This window comes from Carlito syrichta, unplaced genomic scaffold (assembly GCF_000164805.1).
Source record: "Carlito syrichta isolate Samal-C Ts95f unplaced genomic scaffold, Tarsius_syrichta-2.0.1 Scaffold304440, whole genome shotgun sequence".
NCBI lineage: Eukaryota > Metazoa > Chordata > Mammalia > Primates > Tarsiidae > Carlito > Carlito syrichta.
Genome location: NW_007248536.1, coordinates 29,542 through 45,640, shown reverse-complemented (window position 1 = coordinate 45,640; position 16,099 = coordinate 29,542). Strand labels below are relative to the sequence as shown.

General features: G+C 45.9%; 1 protein-coding gene across 2 annotated transcripts in view; it reads right to left on the bottom strand.

Moving 5' to 3' along the window:
- The window catches only part of LOC103262302 (nucleotide exchange factor SIL1), a 175,050-nt gene extending 160,123 nt beyond the window's left edge, over positions 1-14,927 (bottom strand). Inside the window, exons 1-2 of one of the 2 annotated variants that reach the window (XM_021713301.1) lie at positions 14,756-14,858; positions 13,235-13,326 (exon numbers count right to left, since the gene is read on the bottom strand). The gene's annotated coding sequence lies outside the window, so the exon portion shown is untranslated. Of the gene's footprint in view, positions 1-13,234; positions 13,327-14,755 lie in introns of both variants that reach the window. The other variant, XM_008059914.2, reaches the window with a different exon arrangement.
- Positions 14,928-16,099: the final 1,172 nt, after the last annotated feature.

Sequence of the window (16,099 nt, the reverse complement as noted above, 5' to 3'; positions counted from 1 at the left end):
CAACTTGGTAGTCATGTTTCTTGGAGTTAATCAGTTAACTGGAACTGTGGCCTGATGGTCTCTCATGAATTTCATGTGCCGACAATAGCCTCCAGAAACTGAAACTGGGATGAACTAGCTGAGTTTCCAGGCCTGAGGCCCACCAGTTATCAGCTGGTTTCTCTTTCTAGGACAAATCTCTGGCACAGCACAAGTTGGGTCTGGGTAAAGCAAGAACCTGAGCATGACCTCTACATGCCCCCAACAAGTTATCCTCGGAGATCACAAAGGAGCCTCCCCTACTCTGAGCTGTGCCATCAATTTTCATTCTGATTTAAGTAGGAATAGCAGAAGTAAAAGGATTTTTGCTTGGTCCTTAGAAGCAAATGAACCTTCTCTCCATGGTGCCCACTGCCTCTCTGCAGCTTCTAGAAACCTTCCACACCTATGACGTCAGGGGCAGCAGTGTAGAAAGGGCAAGGTGATTTTCAATGTTGTATTCAGAAGAGACCAGAGGTGAGGATCGGCCAGTGTTCCTAATGGAGGTGACTATCCTGGACAAACTCAGGGGAAGCTAAGTCATATTAAAATACATTCTCAAGGTTGTCTGTTTACTTCACCTCCTGTATAAGGGCTTTCATCATCTAAAATGGGTTTTTCAAAGCGTAGAGAAGCTGATGATTCACTCAGGTGCACAACAGCTGCTGGGAAGACCTATGGGAAGAGGCCACCCGGCAAAGCCAGGCTGCATACGGAGAGGAGGGTCTCCAAGGAACAACCTACATGCCAAGCCATATGTTGTCAGGATATTAATTCAAACTCATCTTGCACACTTTACAATGTTTACTCTCTCTGGGATGTGAAGCATTCAATTATATCCAAGGACTACACAAGTCCTTCCAATTCTAGTCCACACTTACTTCTTTGCTAAAAAGATTTGTAACCTGGAAACAAAGCCCGCTGCCTAATAGCAGCAATAATTCTCCACAAAAAATAGAAAACCACACTGTCCATTCAAACTCTACTAAAAGGTATTGCCCCCAATGGAGCTTTTGTTTACTCCATCCAGGAAAAGGAGAAATATACTACTGAAGCCCTTTTTCCAGAGAAGATAGACCTAAGAGTCCTGTAAAGAGGAGAGCTCAAACCAAAAGAGGAAAGAGGGATCTCCATAGCTCCACTCCTACCCCAATAGAAACAGTTCTAGAAACGGGTAAAAAAATTCCAAAAAGGAGCCAGGCTTGGTGGCTCAGCCTGTAATCCCGCACCTTTGGGGGCTGAGGTGAGTGGATTGCCAAAGCTCGCGGGTTCGAGACCTGCATGGGCAACTTGGCGAGACCTCATCTCTACAATAAATCAAAAATGAGCAGGGCATGGTAGCGCGCGCCTGTAGTTCCAGCTACTTGAAAGGCTGAGGTGGAAGGATCGCCGGAGCCCAGCAGGTCGAGGCTGCGGTGGCCGTGAGCGGCCACTGCACTCCAGTCTGGGTGACAGAGTGAGACTCCGACTCAAAAAAAAAAAAAAAAAGAATTCCAAAAAGGGAAGACTACCTCACTGCCACAAGAATAAGAGCAAGGTGCAAGAACATGAGATAAGGCTGCCTAGACTAGTCACAGCTCTACCCTGACTAGACTGAGTCCTTTAGGTTCTTCAAAACTCAATTTTTTACTCAATGACCTAGATTGAGTCTTTTAGACTCCCCAAAATTCAATTTTTTACCACCTAAAAATGGGAATGTTGTAAGATTGAAAATAGTAAAATTCGAAAACAATAAAATGTTGAACGTACTTCAGGTCTGATTGTTATTCCAAAGACCCCCTGGGTAAGACACCCTAAGACACTTCTGGGGAGCAGAGAGGCAAAGCTGTCACCTCTGAGAGACAGTCCATAGTAACCAAGTCCAGGTGTTTTCAGAGAAACCCACACTTCAGGAGCAAAGTGAGGACAGAGGGAAATTTGAAGATGAGACCACACACAGGTCTGCTCAAGTACATTTAAAAAATAATAGTACAGGCGGGGCTCGGTGGCTCAGCCTATAATCCCAGCACTTTGGGAGGCCAAGGCGAGTGGACTGCCTAAGCCCACAGGATCGAGACCAGCCCGGGCAACTTGGCAAGACCTCGTCTCTACAATAAATCAAAAAATTAGCCAGGTGTGGTAGTGCGTGCCTGTAGTTCAGCTACTTGGAAGGCTGAGGCAGGAGATTCACTGGATCCCAGCAGGTCAACACTGGGGTGGCCGTGAGTGTGACACTGCAGTCCAGCCTGGGTGATGGAGTGAGACACCAACTCAAAAAAAATAATGATAATAGTACAGCAGGTCCCCAAATAACGTCATTTTGTCCAATGCCATATCCTTATAATGGTGATGGGGGGAAAAGCGATTCCCGGCTGGGACCACTGTCTATGTAAAGTTTGCTTGTTCTCCTGTGTCTGCATGGGTTTTCTCCAGGTAGTCTCTTTCCACTTCCCAAAGATGTACATGTTAGGTTCATTGGCATGTCTAAATGGTCACAGTCATTTTTAGTGTGGGGGTGTGTGTGAGTGCCCCTGCAATAGGATGGCATCCTATTTAGGGTACCAGTGCCCACCTGGTACCCTGACCTGCCAGGGTAGGCTCTGGCCACACAAGACCCTAAACTGGAATAAATGGGTAGCAATTATCTTACTTGTTTGTTTGACTCTTTCTTAAATAGATATATAGCTCACATTTATTTCAATGTGTTTTGGTCTTGATTTAGAAGTCTAGTGATATTTTTGTGACCAGAAATATACCATAGAAACTTAACTCTTGTAAACATCAATGAGCCTGTGGTAAAACTGGTTTCATTACACATTGCTTCACTTAGTAACAGTTCCAAGAACCTATCAAGAACATTAAGTAAAGACTTACTGTACATGCATATGGTTCAGATTTGAAAAGGCACACAAAGGTGTACAGTGAAAAACAAGTCTCCTTCCTACCCCATTCTCTAGCCACTGAGGGTGCATCACTAGAGACCACTGTTTTCAATCTGTAATGTATTCTTCCAAAAATACTCCTATTAGCTAGCTTCTACCTCAGATGGGGATAACACTGGCAGCACCACTCTCAAACCTAGAAAGTAACACCAAGCTAGTAAGCATTGCTGGGGCACTTAGGGACCATGAAAAGAATGAGAGAGCCAGAGGATGTCACCCTGCAAAAGCTTCCATGGTATTGCAGATTTCCTTCTGGCTATTATACTGCTTTGACCCTTGACTGATCACATTTAGGCAATGATTTTGTTCAACATATTTCCATTTCAGTTATATCTGTACACTCAGAGCTCCCCTCAGAGATGTCATTAACAGGAATGATCTCTGGGACCTCATGCTATACCAGCCTGATGACCAGGCCTTTCAAAGTAGCCAGAAGCAAGAACAATCATCAAACCTGCCTCGGAGGATGCTGGGCAAAAGGGCAAAAATCACAGATGTCCTTGGATCACCACTTTTCTAGCAACAAAAGTTGTTTTGATAGTCCAGTGAAATCAGTATATAAGATAGGATAAAGTCCAACCCAATTGATGTTCTATGGGACCAAGCACAAAAGACTAAGAACTATCCATAGAAAATTACAGGACACTCTCAACCAAAGTTAGGCTTCCACCAAAACTCTCTCAAAAGTTTTCAAGTTATGTTCTCTCCACTTCCTTTTTTCTTCCACAAGGAACCTAAATGTGTGAAACTTCAGCCTCTACCCAAACGTCACAAATGGGGAGCTCACAGGTCAAACCTGGGCCACAAATGTACTTTGGTAGTCCTCAGGGATTCTGCATATATGGCTTCTCATAACATGAGACAATGAGGTCACCAGAGCCATATTCACCCATGACAACAGGCTGAGTAGCACTGTTCCTCATGGAGCACATGAGCACTCCAATTTGACACAGTCCCTGCTGCCTCTCTGTTCCCTACCTGGCCCTGAAAATATCTGAGTTGGAGACCCCCTAGCCAGTAAGTGACAGAAGAGGCTTAAAAAAGTGGCAATATGGCCAGGCTCGGTGGCTCAGCCTGTAATCCCAGCCAAGGTGAGTGGATTGCCTGAGCCCGCGGATTCGAGACCCGCCTGGGCAACTTGGCGAGACCTCATCTCTACAATAAGTCAAAAAAAAAATTAGCTGGGCGTGGTAGTGTGCACCTGTAGTTCCAGCTACTTGGAAGGCTGAGGTGGAAGGATAGCCGGAGCCCGGCAGGTCGAGGCTGCGGTGGCCGGGAGCAGCCACAGCACTCCAGTCTGGGTGACAGAGTGAGACTCCAACTCAAAAAAAAAAAAAAAAGTGGCAGTATATCTGTTGGCCAAATAACAGAACTTTTGCATTCACAAACATTTACTGAACACCTTCTATGTGCCAAGAACTATGCCAGAAGCTGAGTACACAAAGAAGAATGAGGGATATAGTCTCTGCCCTCCAGGAATTTCTAATCCAGTTGGGTGCATAAGACTTACTTTAAGCCGGGCTCGGTGGCTCAGCCTGTAATCCCACACCTTGGGAGGCTGAGGTGAGTGGATTGCCTGAGCCCGTGGGTTCGAGACCCGCCTGGGCAACCTGGCGAGATCTCATCTCCACAATAAATCAAAAATTAGCTGGGTTTGGTTGTGCGTGCCTGTAGTTCCAGCTACTTGGAAGGCTGAGGGGGAAGGATCACCGGAGCCTAGCAGGTCGAGGCTGCGGTGGCCAGGATCGGCCACTGCACTCCAGTCTGGGCAACAGAGTGAGACTCCAACTCAAAAAAGAAGAAAAAAGAAAAAGAATCAAATGGGACCATTGCCAGACTATCGCCACCATTGCCTTCGTAGACTCTGGTGTGGCCATGTGCTCTTTGAGCTATGGCTGTTGCCATGCTTCCTAGCTTTGGTCCACTACCCTACCTTGGGAAGGTGAATCTTCTCTTTCTTTCTCTGTGTTTCTCTAATTTACTATTAAATAAACTATATTTTCTAATCTTAAAAAAAAAAGAATCAAGTGGCTTCAGATACAAAGGGCTATGGAACTGGAGCATGTAGAACTTTCTGCAGCTTGGAATCAAGAATGTTTCAAGGAACAAGTAGGATTTCAACAGGACTATTATCATTTCTCAAGTTTTCATGCAATCATCCATTCAACAACCATCTATGGTATCCACGTTATACTCAGAATTATGCTAAGGGGCACATAGCAAAGCATAGCCAGTGTCCTTGAGAAGCTCATATAATAGGAGACAACTAGGCCAGGCACGCTGGCTCATGCCTGTAATCCCAGCACTTTGGGAGGCCAAGGCAGGTGGATTGATTGAGCCTAGGAGTTCGAGACCAGCCTAGGCAAAACCTCATCTCTACAAAACCTCATCTCTAAAAAGCAAAACCTCATCTCTACATAAAAATTAAAAATTAAAGAGACAACTAGCCAGAATAAAGTGTTGAATTCTATAACAAAGGTGTTGCTATGTAGATACAGATGAGGACATATCAGGTAAGGCTCACTGAAGAAGGTGACTCAGCAGTATACAGAACTAAGGAGAGAGTACTCTGGACAAAAGAACTGGCAGACAAAAACATAAGACATACTCAGAGGACCAGTTTATCAGGAGGAAGGGGTATAGCATAGGTGATGATACAGGATATAATTAAAGTGGCAGGATGGGGATACATTGTAACAGGCTTGGAACACCAAGACAACCTGATACATTTGAAATTTATTCAGCCGGGCACAGTGGCTCAAGCCTATAATCCCAGCATTTTTGGAGGCCAAGGGGAGAGGACTGTCTGAGCCCGTGGGTTCGAGACCAGCCAGGCAACATGGTGAGACCTCGTCTCTACAATCAATCAAAAAATTAGCCGGGCGTGGTAATGCGTGCCTGTAGTTCCGGCTACTTGGAAGGCTGAGGCAGAAGGATCGCCTGAACCCAGCAGGTCGAGGCTGCAGTGGCCAGGAATGTGCCACTGCACTCCAGCCTGGGCAACAGAGTGAGATGCCAACTCAAAAAAAAAAAAAAAAAAGAGCTGGGCTCGGTGGCTCAGCCTGTAATCCCGTGCCTTGGGAGACTAAGATGAGTGGATTGCCTGAGCCCGCGAGTTCGCGACCCGCCTGGGCAACTTGGCGAGACTTCATCTCTACAATAAATCAAAATCAGCCGGGCGTGGTAGCGTGCGCCTGTAGTTCCAGCTACTTGGAAGGCTGAGGAGGAAGGATCGCCGGAGACCAGCGGGTGGAGGCTGCGGTGGCCGGGAGCAGCCACTGCACTCTAGTCTGGGTGACAGCGTGAGACTCCAACTCAAAAAAAAAAAAGAATTTGCCATATACATTATCTCAATTAATTCCTAAGACAACTATAAAAATAAGTATTACTAGTCCCATTCTACAGAGTAGGAAACTAAGACAGAGGAAATACATAACTTATAGCCTGACAACCAGTAAATAGATAGCAGAACATGAACCCAAGTCAGTCTGACACCAAAATGTTTTAAAACACTCTGATATACATTCATTCCTTCTCTTTTCTTTTTTATTTATTTATTTATTTTGAGTGGGAGTCTCACTCTGTCGCCCAGACTGGAGTGCAGTGGCCACTCCCAGCCACCGCAGCCTCAACCCACTGGCTCTGGCGATCCTTCCACCTCAGCCTTCCGAGTAGCCGGAATATAGGTGCTACCATGCCCGGCTGATTTTTGATTTATTATAGAGATGAGGTCTCTCCAAGTTGCCCAGATGGTTCTCAAACCCGCAGGCTCAGGCAATCCACTTACCTCAGCCTCCCAAGGCGCGGGATTACAGGCTGAACCACCGAGCCTGGTTGTCTTTTCTTTTCTTTTTAGGGCCTTTGCTTTGCTAAACCATGGTCTGACCATGTGGTTCCCTGAGCCATGGTCGCCATGTTTCCTAGCCTTGGCCCCCTCCCCTACCTTGGGGAAGTGAATCTCTTCTCTCTCTAATTTACTTTTTAAATAAACTACATTTTCCAATCTAAAAAAAAAGAAACGGGGTCTCACTCTGTCACCCAGGTTGGAATGCAGTGATGTGATTATAGCTTACTGTAACCTCACTTGAACTCCTGAGATCAAATGATCTTCCCAACTCAACCTCCCCAGAAGCTAAAACTACAGTTATGCACCACCATGCCCAACTATCAATCTATCTATCTATCTATCTATTTTTAAATTTTTGGTAGTGACAGGGATCTCACTATGTTGCCCAGGCTGGTCTCAAACTTCTGGCCTCAAGTAATCTTCTCACCTGAGATCTCCCAAAGTGCTGGGATTACAAGTGTAAGTCACTACATCTGGCTCTTTTTCCTTTAAAGGTGTATTGGAGACTTGCTTGGGTTACCAGATAAGGTCCAGTGGTACATCCAGCCCTGTTCTTTACAGAAAACATGGCAGTCTGGCTTGAGCACTATTTCTTTGTTTCTTAACACAGGAGAAGACCTCTAATGTATTCCTTCTAAGGTAAGAGCAAGAGGAAACACACTTCAACATGAGTAGGAGGAAAAAACAACATAACAGCCAAAACCCTCAACAGTAAGGGTTGTAAGATAATGTACCCAGCAACAAGTGGAGGCAGGGCCTTCTCCCTCCCTGGAGATTTTTAACTGCAAAAGCATCTTGCACCTTCACAGTGCCTTAAATGATTCTAACAACTTCCATGGTCACAATCTGTGAGCCCCACAGATTGCTGTCCAGCTCTCCACTAACACTAACTGGAGTCCCACTATTACACAGGAGGTCTAAAAAAGGTATGTGTCCCACTTCACTTCTCTGGGGCTTAGTTTTATCATTAGTAGAGTAAAAACCCAACAAATGCAAAGTTGAGGCACTGGGCAGCGACAGAACTAGAAGGAATCTCCTGGCTCTTCACTCACCCAAATGAACCATAAAGAGCCAGCCCTGGTGTTTACAAAGAAATAAAGACCTCTAGAATGATCTCTTCCAGTCCCAAACACCAAGATTTTAGACTTTAGCAGCTGGGCCCAAGGATGGAGACTTTACTTCAAGAATACAAACCAAACTTCCCATGAGTATTAAGACTGGGGTGGGGGGAAAAGAACATGAAATCGACCTTAAATACCTCGCTTAAGAACTGGCCCCATAAGCTTCCAATACCTACTTCCCACAGCACTCAAAGCGTGACCAATCTATGCTGTCTGTATCGATTGTCCTACTTTATGCTACTTCTACTGGATTGAAGACTGCTTGCTCTCTAGAGTTTAGTCAGATGGCTGCTGCTACCCTGGGAGCATTTCAGCATGAGACTATCCTCGGGGCAAAGAAATGTACACTTAAAAGTTCACTGGTATCAGCTTTCCTCACCAGATCCTTAGGATGCAGCTCAGATTCATCTTCCACTTTCTAGAATTCTTTCTACTCATAAGTCAGAAGGGACAAACTACTTGCAGGAGGGAAGTGGCTAGATGTAGAGACTGGTTCACTGACTGACTGTTGTGATATTCCTCTGCCTGGGATGATAACAAGTGGCGATTAAAAGATATAACTGGCCAGGTGTGGTGGCTCACGCCTATAATCCTAGTATTTTGGGAGGCCAAGGTGAGAGGATTGACTGAGCCCAGGAGTTCAAGACCAGCCTAGGCAACTTGGCAAGACCTCATTTCTACAATAAATCAAAAAATTGACCAGGCAGGTGGCACATGCCTGCAGTTCCAGCTACTTGAAAGGCTGAGGCAGAAGAATCACCTGAGCCCAGCAGGCAGAGGCTGCAGTGGCTGTGAGCGTGCCACTGCACTTCAGCCTGGGTGACAGAATGAGACTCCTATTCAAAAAAAAAGGTATAATCAAGAACTTCCTCAGGTGGGTTCAGTGGCTCAGCCTGTAATCCTAGCACTTTAGAAGGCCAAGGCGAGTGAATTGCCTGAGCCCACGAGTTCAAGACCCACCCAGGCAACTTGATGAGACCTCGTCTCTACAATAAATCAAAAACTAGCCAGGCATGGTAGCACACGCCTATAGTTCCGGCTACTTGGAAGGCTGAGGCGGATGGATCGCCGGAGACAAGCAGGTCAAGGCTGCAGTGGCCGGGAATGTGCCACTACACTCCAGTCAGGGCGACACAGTGAGACTCCAACTCAAAAAAAAAAAAAAATAGAACTTCCTCAGTCACAACACAGCTAGTGAGCAACTTCAAAAATATACCCCTCCCCATTTCTCTTTGGATGTAAAATATGACATGGGTCAAACATCAGACCCTACTCAAAGGTGTCAATGTCCAGTCCAGGAACACCATGGCCAACATAGCAGACTCAGCTGTGCAGCTGTGAAAATGGAAGGCCCAGGAGACACCAAAGAACTAGAATAACTCAGAAATCCAAGGTTTGGAAGAAAATCAAAGCAATAAAGAATAAGCTCAACCGGGCTCAGTGGCTCAGCCTGTAATCCCGCGCCTTTGGGAGGCTGAGATGAGTGGATTGCCTGAGCCTGCGGGTTCGAGACCCGTCTGGGCAGGCGAGACCTCATCTCTACAATAAATTTTTAAAAATCAGCCGGGCGTGGTGGCGCATGCCTGTAGTTCCAGCTCCTCGGAAGGCTGAGGTGGAAGGATCGCCAGAGCCCAGCAGGTGGAGGGTGCGGTGGCCGGGAGCGGCCACTGCACTCCAGTCTGGGCGACAGAGTGAGACTCCAACTCAAAAAAAAGAAAAGAAGAAGCTCAATTCCAGCCTCTTTGGAGGAGTTCAGGTAGAAATCATCTTTCTCACCTATACCTCCACACTCATTCCATTTCTTCTCCAACTCTCTTAACAGCGTTAGGCTTTGAGGCAGACAATCTAGAATAACTTCAGAAAGGGACAAACAACTTCTGTTCTGAATTATAAGGAGTATCAATAAGCAAAGCAGAAATGTCATTCTTACTAATACTTGTACTCACAAACATCTAATGGCTAAAGAGTTTACCAGGCCAGCCACACCTTTGGTTATACCCTGTAGGCAACATGCTCAGTGATTAGAAACCGCTCAGCTGGTTGGAAAACTGAACTAATAGAGACAAATTCATAGCTTCGAATATCTTAAAGCCAAGCAGCATACTTCTTTCCATGACAGCCAGCCCTTAGTTACAGCCAACCATCTGACAAGGGACATAAACAGGAGGTGTCAAGGGCACTATCCCTAAGGCATCACCACCCTTGAAAAACTCAGTGAGCTCCCCAACAGCAGGAACTCTTTGATTTCAGTGTCCCAAACATCTTCCATAGGGCCTGACAACTAGCAGGGCCTTGAGAAAAGTAAGTTAAATGTTCTGCTAATGACCAGACTCAGGGGGTGAGGATGGAGGGGCAGCACAGTGCAGTGGAAAGAACTATGGAGTCAGAGCTGCATTTAAATCCTGGCTGCAACAAACTTTTCAATTTTGATCAAATCAGTTAACCTCATTGAACCTGTTTCTTCATCTGTAAGATGGAGGAAAATACCAACCATCTTATACAGTTGATGTAAGTGTTGGGTGAGACAATATCCCTCTGCTTTTACTGATTTGGTGTTTGAGGTACTGATAAAGTTTTTGGTAACAGCTGTTTCTTTTTTTATTTTAAGTTGGAGTCTCACTCTGTCACCCAGGCTGGAGTACAGTGGCACACTCACGGTCACCGCAGACTTGACATCCTGGGCTCAGGCAATCCTTCCGCCTTAGTCTACCACAGACATGCGCCACCATGCCCAGCTGATTTTTGTATTTATTGTAGAGACAAGGTCTCACCATGTTGCTCAGGCTGGTCTCAAATCCCTGAGCTCAGTTAATCCTCTCACCTCTGCCTCCAAAAGTGCTGGTATGACAGGTGTGAGCCACTGCGCCTAGTGTTTTTTGGTTTTTTTTTTTTTGGATTAGCTGTTTCTTCTCGATAGAAAAAGTCATCTAGATCTCTCTCAGATCTTACCCCAAATTCTTTCTTTAATATAGTCATCAAGGTCCAAATCTCAACAGATGCAATATCACCCCAAAAGGGGTAAAAATTGATTCTTGGAGGAGAAGAATCTTACATATTGCAATGGTTTGTGGTCATCCAAAGGGCCACAACACCAAAACAGATACACAGTACATCTATGGTCTTAACATTCCATGGGAGAGTGAACAATTAGGGGAGAAAAGTCTCAAAACATGATAATGAACCAGAGGTTGAAAAAGACTTAATTAGATGACTCCAAAGAGTTGATCCTCAGATGAACCCTAGAAACAGCATGTTCATTAATTTGCAAAATGGTCATGGGTAGGGAGACCAATTTGTCCTGGTTTGCCCTGGACTTTCAATGGCAAAACTTTCAATGGTTCTGCTATTGAAAGTTCCACATCTGGGAAATCCCTCTGTCCTGGGCTCACTAGGATAGCTATTCACCCTTCTCACGGAAGATATCAATGAAGACATACCCATGAGGTGACACTACGAAACAAGACTGGCATTTTCCACTTGCCCAGTCCTATGCTCAGAGCTCTCTGCCTCTGACCTCCACCTTGACGAAAGAATATTACTCATGCATTCACATGCCACTTCCTTCTCAAAACCAAAGGAGGTATCAGATACAGAGGAAGAAGGCAGACATGGACAGCTAGTGCAACCATATCCTCGTCTTGTAGTTGCCTGCTAGTACCTGAAGGAACTGAACATAGTTTTGTTGCTACTGAATTCTCACTGTCTCCAGGGTAGACATTCGCACAAGTGAGAGTGCCAGGTATAAACTTCTCACAAGTCAGAAAAATTCCACGAGATTCTCCACCTGTATCTGAACAGCTTGAATCTTTTGTAAGGTTTTTGTCCCAAAGACAAACTCAGTTAATGCTGATGCTAGGAATCAGGGTTATCCAAAGCCACACCTAAATGGCAGCAGGTTATTCTCCTTCTTCCCTGCTCAGTAGTGAAATCCTTGGTGAACGCAATTGAAGAAAAGGGCAGAATAGTCGGTCTTTAGACAACACATAATTAAAATACAAAGTTTTCTGCTGTAGAAGAATAAGGCTTGCAGTTTGTCCAACTCAGAGAAGGACAAAGTATTCATCCTTGCTAAGAAACATAAAAGATTAGTTCCACAAGGATGAATCTCCAAACTGACACCAAATCCAGGAGTTAGAGATGTCTGTGCTACAGAGCGTGATCCAAGCACCAGCTGGAGACCCAGAGAAAAATCCCCAAGAATACGCAACCAAGGGGCTAGCGTTTTAAGAATGTTCAGATTAGCTCTCATAAAAAGAGGCTTATTCCAAGAAACTGGCACACCGCCCCTGCAGCAGAGCTTCACGTAGGATAGAAAGTGAAGAAAAAGACAGGAGGCAGGATGAGCATGCCAGAGTATGAATCCACAAACATATGAAAAAGAGAACTGGAAGGCATCCACCTATTTGGGAAAAGGTACAACTGCCTTTTAGAGACTGTCATGTTCTTTTGGATATTCTCATTAATAGCAAATCTTCATTCTCTGAGTATGATAACAAACCCTCAAAAACACCTCTTGCAATCCTATGTCCCAAGAGCTTTTATGTGTAATACCTCACTTTAATTACCCTTCAAAGTCTTATTCCTACTTTTATTCAGGGTAAAATTGAGCCTTAGAAGTAAAGTTACTTGTCCAAGGTCATATGGCTACTTTGTGGTAGACTCTGAATCAAAATTTATGCTCACCACACTCCAAAAATTCATTATGTCCACTTTAAAAGAATTGTTAACTTGAAGACAAGTCAGGTGCTGAGGTTGCTTAATATGCCATTTGGGGTTAAAAAAAATATAGTATGGTATCATGTATTAATAATACTGATCTCTCACATGGTTCAAAAAGGTCTCTGTGCTAGGCGCGGTGGCTCGTGCCTATAATCCAGCACTTCAGGAGGCCGGGGTGAGACTGCCTGAGCCCACGGGTTCGAGACCAGCCTGGGCAACTTGGTGAGAACTCATCTCTACAATAAATCAAAAAATTGCCGGACATAGTGGCACATGCCTGTAGTTCCAGCTATTTGGAAGGCTGAGGTTGAAGGATCACCTGAGCCCAGCAGGTTGAGGCTGCGGTGGCTGTGAGTATGCCACTGCACTCCGGCCTGGGCGACAGGGTGAGAACTCCAACTAAAACAAAACAAAAAACACAAAAACGTCTCTGAAAAATACTCCAAAGGTGAATTTTCAAAATTGCTTTGGATAATGGCCATATTATATAGGTGATGCCACCCTCAATCCCCACTGCCCACACCTGTACACACCATCCTACAGAAGGACAACATTCATTGAAAGATTAAGTTCTGTCATGTTTGTTATGTTAAAATCCATTTTGTTACTTTTCATTTTTACTTCATTAGCCTCTTTTTCCACCAGTGAAACACACCAGGGTTCAAAGTTGGCCTCTATCGAAAAGCAAGAAATAACTGGCCTTCAGAAAACAGCAGGGAAGGAGAAGAAAGTAGGAATCAAAGTACCAGACAAATTTTTATTCCTGGGCTGCCACATCCCTAACATATTCCCCATTTCCATCAGCTGTAAAATGGAGGCAATAAGTCTTTTCTATTGCCAATTTCATCAGAACAGCACATGTATTAATTAGCAGATTAAATTCACTACCATCTGAAAGGCTGAAATAAATCGGGTGTGGTAACACCATCTCAAATTCTCAAGGGCCATGTTCTCAAATGAAATCACAGACCAAATTCTGACCTATGTTATACAAATATCAATTCCAACATCGTTACAACCTGGTTCCCATCAAAATCCTATCCAATCCTCAAAGCTGGTTATACTTTTAACAGAAAAGAAAAATGTTTGGGTGGGTGAGTGGCAAAAAGACAAACACACACAAAACATCTTCCACACTGTCGAAATAAACACTGTGCTTATAAACACATCCACTTCCCTTAGCTAATATGGAGGATTCATTTTCCTCCTGTCTGCCTAGTCTAGGTTAGTCTAACCCCCTCCATCCCTCAAAGCATTTTGTGGTTTCATTCGGGTTTACTGAAGTGGGAAAGCCAATTGGGCTTTAATCCAAGTGAGGCATTTAAATATTAGAAATGACTACCCAATCTTACCTACGGGTAGTCAATATATATGTTTTTAAAGGCACCAAACAGCCCTCTAACTCCTATAGTGAAAAGGAAGCCTCCACTGGTCTCACAAGCCTTAGGCATTTCCTGATTACTGGCTTTTCCCACCAGGAACCCCATTCCGGAGTTTCATAAATCATTCTCTCCCGAATTCTGAAACAGATTCTTAAAGCCAGGAGTCCAAAACCATCCGAATGAGACCCACCTGGTGGGGGGAGGGGGGGTTTGCAGTTGGCCTAGGCACCACGGTATTCCTGGGGCTGAAGTCCAAGGATTATGCAAAAATTCCCTGGGTGATTTGACACACACCAAAGTCTGTAACCTCTACTTTAAAGGCAAGTGTTCCAACCCCCAGGACAAAGGAAAACGCGATGGGAGGTTGGAAATACTAAGAGATTGGGCGCAATTCCATATGGTGAAGGAGCAGGGATCTCGGAGACCAACAGCTCATCCACCCCTTCTTCAGACAAATAAGGAAACTGAGGCCGGGAGAAGGGAACAGGGAAGGAAACTAAAGTGGGTGCGGAGTCAATGCCAGGCTTGAATTCCCACTGCCTCATCTCCTGCCAACGAAAGAGGGACTGACGCAGACGTTTTGAGTGGAAGAAGCAGAGAAGGCGGAGAGCCCTGGGCCCACTTGGGAGACACTACTGGGATGTGCGGGGACCCCAGAACATTGCTGGGAAGACCGAGGCCGCTGGCGAGGGGAGGACCGGACGCCCCCACCCAGCTCCAGGGCCTAACGGCCCTCACCGCCCCTACCTTCGGCTTCCGGCAGCCGAGGGGGCAGACACAACCCCCACAATTCCAGGCGGCCGCAGCAGTAACCAACTTCCACTGCGCAAACGCGGCTGCGACCGTCTGAAGCAGTGAGCGCGCGGCTATTACGTCACTCGTCGCCTCGCCCAATCACAGCCTGCCAGAACACGGCTCGCCTTCGCTCCGGTCCCCGCACGGGGTTGTGAGCCCCGCCTCTCTCCGGCCTCTGTTGAGTCCCGACCGGAGCGCCTCGTTCCGCAGACATCCAGAACTCCTCGCGCCCCGCCCCCTGGCGTGTTCCACCGTGGGAGTGACAGCAGTCTGCAAGAGATGCCGGCAGACCTGGTTTTGCTTCCAGCCGGAACTTCGAAGTTTCTTCACTGATTTTCCAACAGCCTAATTTCTTGCTAGCGGAAGGATCCTCAGAAAGAAACCAGCGGGAGTGGGAAGTAAAAATAAATCAAGCTCTGCTATGACTCAGTTTGGGATAGAAGCCGAGAGTCTCAAGCAATAAGTCGTTTTTTGAAAATTCATGCAGGCCGGGCTCGGTGGCTCAGCCTGTAACCCCAGCACTTTGGGAGGCCGAAGCGAGTGAATTGCCTGAGCCCGCGGGATCGAGAGCAACCCGGGCGACTTGGCGAGACCTCGTCTCTTCGATAAATCCAAAAATAAATGGTCGGGCGTGGTGGCGCGCGCCTGTAGTTCCCGCCGCTTGGAGGGCTGGGGCGGAGGGATCGCCAGAGCCCAGCGGATTGGGAGCTGGGGTGGCCGTGGGCGTGTTACTGCACCACTGCATTCCAGCCTGGGCGACGGAGTGAGACTCCGACTCAAAAAAAAAAAAAAAAAAAAAAAGTTCATGCAAAATAAATCACCAAATGATTTTACACATAAGCCACCGACTTTATATACTTGTGTGTTATGTAAATTTAACAACGACCAATAATTTCAAAAATAAAAAAGTCACCTGCAGTTCTAATTCTGCCCTGCCACTGAATATCATATTTTATATGTGCCAGGTGCTGCATACACATTATATTTACTTATAATTTCCTATGAGTGAGGCCAGGTGCGGTGGCTCACGCCTGTAATCCCAGCACTTTCAGAGGCTGAAGCGAGAGGACTGCCTGAGTCCAGGGGTTCGAGACCAGCCTGGGCAATTTGGTGAAACCTCGTCTCTACAATAAATAAATTTTTTTTAAAAAATTAGCCGTGCGTGGCAGCGCATGTCTATAGTTCCAGCTACTTGGAAGGCTGAGGAGGAAGGATCACCCGAGCTCAGTCAGTCGAGGCTGGGGTGGCCATGAGTGGGCCACTGCACTCCAGCCTGGGAGACAGAGACTCCAAGTA